Raw genomic sequence first — 7,372 nt, 5'->3', positions numbered from 1 at the left:
AAATGATAGTTGTTTTGAATTGAAAGAATCTGCTAACTTCTGACATGTTTTTCCAAAGCCAGAAAGACATGTGATGGGTTATGAAAATAGCTCTAGTTACAGTTTGGTAGTCCCTATTTGAAATCCGACTTCATACTTGAAAAGCAGAGAAGTAGGGGAAGATTTTATATAGCCAACATTTTTTTCTGTAAAATGTTGCGAAAGGGGTCAAAACGGCATTTGTTTGGGAATGTTTAAAAAACACATGGTAGTGCATTTAGTAAAACTGCTGTAACGTAAGCTCCATACTGAATAAACTTTCTCCGCATTTGACAAGCAGAGAAGTAGAGGAGGTTTTCATCCAATATATTTTTGTCAAACTCTTTGGTTTAGTGGTCATAATGATAATTGTTTTGAATTGAATGAATCTGCTAGCTTCTGACATGTTTTACCGAAGCCAGAAAGACCTGCGATGGCTTACGAAAATAGCTCTAGTTACAGATTGGAAGCCCCGATTTGAAATCTGACTTCGTACTTGAAAAGCAGAGAAGTAGGGGAATATTTTATATAGCCGACATTTTTTTCTGTAAACTCTTGCGAAAAGGGTCAAAACGACATTTGTTTGGGAAAGTTTAAAAAACACATGGTAGTGCATTTAGTAAAACTGCTGTAACGTAAGTTCCATACTGAATAAACCTTCTCCGCATTTGACAAGCAGAGAAGTAGAGGAAGTTTTCATCCAATATATTTTTGTCAAACTCTTTGGTTTAGTGGTCAAAATGATAGTTGTTTTGAATTGAAAGAATCTGCTAACTTCTGACATGTTTTTCCAAAGCCAGAAAGACATGTGATGGGTTATGAAAATAGCTCTAGTTACAGTTTGGTAGTCCCTATTTGAAATCCGACTTCATACTTGAAAAGCAGAGAAGTAGGGGAAGATTTTATATAGCCAACATTTTTTTCTGTAAAATGTTGCGAAAGGGGTCAAAACGGCTTTTGTTTGGGAATGTTTAAAAAAAACATGGTAGTGCATTTAGTAAAACTGCTGTAACGTAAGTTCCACACTGAATAAACCTACTCCGCATTTGACAAGCAGAGAAGTAGAGGAAATTTTACTCCAATATATTTTTGTCAAACTCTTTGGTTTAGTGGTCATAATGATAATTGTTTTGAATTGAATGAATCTGCTAGCTTCTGACATGTTTTACCGAAGCCAGAAAGACCTGCGAGGGCTTACGAAAATAACTCTCGTTACAGATTGGAAGCCCCGATTTGAAATCTGACTTCGTACTTGAAAAGCAGAGAAGTAGGGGAATATTTTATATAGCCGACATTTTTTTCTGTAAACTGTTGCGAAAAGGGTCAAAACGACATTTGTTTGGGAAAGTTTAAAAAACACATGGTAGTGCATTTAGTAAAACTGCTGTAACGTAAGCTCCATACTGAATAAACCTACTCCGCATTTGACAAGCAGAGAAGTAGAGGAAATTTTACTCCAATATATTTTTGTCAAACTCTTTGGTTTAGTGGTCATAATGATAATTGTTTTGAATTGAATGAATCTGCTAGCTTCTGACATGTTTTACCGAAGCCAGAAAGACCTGCGAGGGCTTACGAAAATAACTCTCGTTACAGATTGGAAGCCCCGATTTGAAATCTGACTTCGTACTTGAAAAGCAGAGAAGTAGGGGAATATTTTATATAGCCGACATTTTTTTCTGTAAACTGTTGCGAAAAGGGTCAAAACGACATTTGTTTGGGAAAGTTTAAAAAACACATGGTAGTGCATTTAGTAAAACTGCTGTAACGTAAGCTCCATACTGAATAAACCTTCTCCGCATTTGACAATCAGAGAAGTAGAGGAGGTTTTCATCCAATATATTTTTGTCAAACTCTTTGGTTTAGTGATCATAATGATAATTGTTTTGAATTGAATGAATCTGCTAGCTTCTGACATGTTTTACCGAAGCCAGAAATACCTGCGATGGCTTACAAAAATAACTCTCGTTACAGATTGGTAGGCCCGATTTGAAATCTGACTTCGTACTTCAAAAGCAGAGAAGTAGGGGAAGATTTCATATAGCTGACATTTTTTTCTGTAAAATGTTGCGAAAGGGGTCAAAACGGCATTTGTTTGGGAATGTTTAAAAAACACATGGTCGTGCATTTAGTAAAACTGCTGTAACGTAAGCTCCATACTGAATAAACCTTCTCCGCATTTGACAAGCAGAGAAGTAGAGGAAGTTTTACTCCAATATATTTTTGTCAAACTCTTTGGTTTAGTGGTCATAATGATAATTGTTTTGAATTGAATGAATCTGCTAGCTTCTGACATGGTTTACCGAAGCCAGAAAGACCTGCGAGGGCTTACGAAAATAACTCTCGTTACAGATTGGAAGCCCCGATTTGAAATCTGACTTCGTACTTGAAAAGCAGAGAAGTAGGGGAATATTTTATATAGCCAACATTTTTTTCTGTAAACTGTTGCGAAAAGGGTCAAAACGACATTTGTTTGGGAAAGTTTAAAAAACACATGGTAGTGCATTTAGTAAAACTGCTGTAACGTAAGTTCCATACTGAATAAACCTTCTCCGCATTTGACAAGCAGAGAAGTAGAGGAAGTTTTCTCCAATATATTTTTGTCAAACTCTTTGGTTTAGTGGTCAAAATGATAGTTGTTTTGAATTGAAAGAATCTGCTAACTTCTGACATGTTTTTCCAAAGCCAGAAAGACATGTGATGGGTTATGAAAATAGCTCTAGTTACAGATTGGTAGTCCCGATTTGAAATCCGACTTCATACTTGAAAAACAGACAAGTAGGGGAAGATTTTATATAGCCAACATTTTTTTCTGTAAAATGTTGCGAATGGGGTCAAAATGGCTTTTGTTTGGGAATGTTTAAAAAAACATGGTAGTGCATTTAGTAAAACTGCTGTAACGTAAGTTCCACACTGAATAAACCTTCTCCGCATTTGACAAGCAGAGAAGTAGAGGAAATTTTACTCCAATATATTTTTGTCAAACTCTTTGGTTTAGTGGTCATAATGATAATTGTTTTGAATTGAATGAATCTGCTAGCTTCTGACATGTTTTACCGAAGCCAGAAATACCTGCGACTGCTTACAAAAATAACTCGCGTTATAGATTGGTAGCCCCGATTTGAAATCTGACTTCGTACTTCAAAAGCAGAGAAGTAGGGGAAGATTTTATATAGCTGACATTTTTTTCTGTAAAATGTTGCGAAAAGGGTCAAAACGACATTTGTTTGGGAAAGTTTAAAAAACACATGGTAGTGCATTTAGTAAAACTGCTGTAACGTAAGTTCCATACTGAATAAACCTTCTCCGCATTTGACAAGCAGAGAAGTAGAGGAAGTTTTACTCCAATATATTTTTGTCAAACTCTTTGGTTTAGTGGTCATAATGATAATTGTTTTGAATTGAATGAATCTGCTAGCTTCTGACATGTTTTACCGAAGCCAGAAAGACCTGCGAGGGCTTACGAAAATAACTCTCGTTACAGATTGGAAGCCCCGATTTGAAATCTGACTTCATACTTGAAAAGCAGAGAAGTAGGGGAATATTTTATATAGCCGACATTTTTTTCTGTAAACTGTTGCGAAAAGGGTCAAAACGACATTTGTTTGGGAAAGTTTAAAAAACACATGGTAGTGCATTTAGTAAAACTGCTGTAACGTAAGTTCCACACTGAATAAATCTTCTCCGCATTTGACAAGCAGAGAAGTAGAGGAAGTTTTACTCCAATATATTTTTGTCAAACTCTTTGGTTTAGTGGTCATAATGATAATTGTTTTGAATTGAATGAATCTGCTAGCTTCTGACATGTTTTACCGAAGCCAGAAATACCTGCGATGGCTTACAAAAATAACTCTCGTTACAGATTGGTAGCCCCGATTTGAAATCTGACTTCGTACTTCAAAAGCAGAGAAGTAGGGGAAGATTTTATATAGCTGACATTTTTTTCTGTAAAATGTTGCGAAAGGGGTCAAAACGGCTTTTGTTTGTGAATGTTTAAAAAAAACATGGTAGTGCATTTAGTAAAACTGCTGTAAAGTAAGTTCCACACTGAATAAACCTTCTCCGCTTTTGACAAGCAGAGAAGTAGAGAAAGTTTTACTCCAATATATTTTTGTCAAACTTTTTGGTTTAGTGGTCATAATGATAATTGTTTTGAATTGAATGAATCTGCTAGCTTCTGACATGTTTTACCGAAGCCAGAAAGACCTGCGATGGCTTACAAAAATAACTCTCGTTACAGATTGGTAGCCCCGATTTGAAATCTGACTTCGTACTTCAAAAGCAGAGAAGTAGGGGAAGATTTTATATAGCTGACATTTTTTTCTGTAAAATGTTGCGAAAGGGGTCAAAACGGCTTTTGTTTGTGAATGTTTAAAAAAAACATGGTAGTGCATTTAGTAAAACTGCTGTAACGTAAGTTCCACACTGAATAAACCTTCTCCGCATTTGACAAGCAGAGAAGTAGAGGAAGTTTTACTCCAATATATTTTTGTCAAACTTTTTGGTTTAGTGGTCATAATGATAATTGTTTTGAATTGAAAGAATCTGCTAGCTTCTGACATGTTTTACCGAAGCCAGAAAGACCTGCGATGGCTTACAAAAATAACTCTCGTTACAGATTGGTAGCCCCGATTTGAAATCTGACTTCGTAATTCAAAAGCAGAGAAGTAGGGGAAGATTTTATATAGCTGACATTTTTTTCTGTAAAATGTTGCGAAAGGGGTCAAAATGGCTTTTGTTTGGGAATGTTTAAAAAAAACATGGTAGTGCATTTAGTAAAACTGCTGTAACGTAAGTTCCACACTGAATAAACCTTCTCCGCATTTGACAAGCAGAGAAGTAGAGGAAGTTTTACTCCAATATATTTTTGTCAAACTCTTTGGTTTAGTGTTCATAATGATAATTGTTTTGAATTGAATGAATCTGCTAGCTTCTGACATGTTTTACCGAAGCCAGAAATACCTGCGATGGCTTACAAAAATAACTCTCGTTACAGATTGGTAGCCCCGATTTGAAATCTGACTTCGTACTTCAAAAGCAGAGAAGTAGGGGAAGATTTTATATAGCTGACATTTTTTTCTGTAAAATGTTGCGAAAGGGGTCAAAACGGCTTTTGTTTGTGAATGTTTAAAAAAAACATGGTAGTGCATTTAGTAAAACTGCTGTAACGTAAGTTCCACACTGAATAAACCTTCTCCGCATTTGACAAGCAGAGAAGTAGAGGAAGTTTTACTCCAATATATTTTTGTCAAACTTTTTGGTTTAAGTGGTCATAATGATAATTGTTTTGAATTGAAAGAATCTGCTAGCTTCTGACATGTTTTACCGAAGCCAGAAAGACCTGCGATGGCTTACAAAAATAACTCTCGTTACAGATTGGTAGCCCCGATTTGAAATCTGACTTCGGAATTCAAAAGCAGAGAAGTAGGGGAAGATTTTATATAGCTGACATTTTTTTCTGTAAAATGTTGCGAAAGGGGTCAAAATGGCTTTTGTTTGGGAATGTTTAAAAAAAACATGGTAGTGCATTTAGTAAAACTGCTGTAACGTAAGTTCCACACTGAATAAACCTTCTCCGCATTTGACAAGCAGAGAAGTAGAGGAAGTTTTACTCCAATATATTTTTGTCAAACTCTTTGGTTTAGTGTTCATAATGATAATTGTTTTGAATTGAATGAATCTGCTAGCTTCTGACATGTTTTACCGAAGCCAGAAATACCTGCGATGGCTTACAAAAATAACTCTCGTTACAGATTGGTAGCCCCGATTTGAAATCTGACTTCGTACTTGAAAAGCAGAGAAGTAGGGGAATATTTTATATAGCCAACATTTTTTTCTGTAAACTGTTGCGAAAAGGGTCAAAACGACATTTGTTTGGGAAAGTTTAAAAAACACATGGTAGTGCATTTAGTAAAACTGCTGTAACGTAAGTTCCATACTGAATAAACCTTCTCCGCATTTGACAAGCAGAGAAGTAGAGGAAGTTTTCTCCAATATATTTTTGTCAAACTCTTTGGTTTAGTGGTCAAAATGATAGTTGTTTTGAATTGAAAGAATCTGCTAACTTCTGACATGTTTTTCCAAAGCCAGAAAGACATGTGATGGGTTATGAAAATAGCTCTAGTTACAGATTGGTAGTCCCGATTTGAAATCCGACTTCATACTTGAAAAACAGACAAGTAGGGGAAGATTTTATATAGCCAACATTTTTTTCTGTAAAATGTTGCGAATGGGGTCAAAATGGCTTTTGTTTGGGAATGTTTAAAAAAACATGGTAGTGCATTTAGTAAAACTGCTGTAACGTAAGTTCCACACTGAATAAACCTTCTCCGCATTTGACAAGCAGAGAAGTAGAGGAAATTTTACTCCAATATATTTTTGTCAAACTCTTTGGTTTAGTGGTCATAATGATAATTGTTTTGAATTGAATGAATCTGCTAGCTTCTGACATGTTTTACCGAAGCCAGAAATACCTGCGACTGCTTACAAAAATAACTCGCGTTATAGATTGGTAGCCCCGATTTGAAATCTGACTTCGTACTTCAAAAGCAGAGAAGTAGGGGAAGATTTTATATAGCTGACATTTTTTTCTGTAAAATGTTGCGAAAAGGGTCAAAACGACATTTGTTTGGGAAAGTTTAAAAAACACATGGTAGTGCATTTAGTAAAACTGCTGTAACGTAAGTTCCATACTGAATAAACCTTCTCCGCATTTGACAAGCAGAGAAGTAGAGGAAGTTTTACTCCAATATATTTTTGTCAAACTCTTTGGTTTAGTGGTCATAATGATAATTGTTTTGAATTGAATGAATCTGCTAGCTTCTGACATGTTTTACCGAAGCCAGAAAGACCTGCGAGGGCTTACGAAAATAACTCTCGTTACAGATTGGAAGCCCCGATTTGAAATCTGACTTCATACTTGAAAAGCAGAGAAGTAGGGGAATATTTTATATAGCCGACATTTTTTTCTGTAAACTGTTGCGAAAAGGGTCAAAACGACATTTGTTTGGGAAAGTTTAAAAAACACATGGTAGTGCATTTAGTAAAACTGCTGTAACGTAAGTTCCACACTGAATAAATCTTCTCCGCATTTGACAAGCAGAGAAGTAGAGGAAGTTTTACTCCAATATATTTTTGTCAAACTCTTTGGTTTAGTGGTCATAATGATAATTGTTTTGAATTGAATGAATCTGCTAGCTTCTGACATGTTTTACCGAAGCCAGAAATACCTGCGATGGCTTACAAAAATAACTCTCGTTACAGATTGGTAGCCCCGATTTGAAATCTGACTTCGTACTTCAAAAGCAGAGAAGTAGGGGAAGATTTTATATAGCTGACATTTTTTTCTGTAAAA

The sequence above is a fragment of the Salvelinus fontinalis genome, chromosome 8 (genome assembly GCF_029448725.1).
Source record: "Salvelinus fontinalis isolate EN_2023a chromosome 8, ASM2944872v1, whole genome shotgun sequence".
NCBI classification, from domain to species: domain Eukaryota; kingdom Metazoa; phylum Chordata; class Actinopteri; order Salmoniformes; family Salmonidae; genus Salvelinus; species Salvelinus fontinalis.
The sequence above is the reverse complement of the archived record's forward strand: the minus strand, read 5'-3'. Positions refer to the sequence as shown.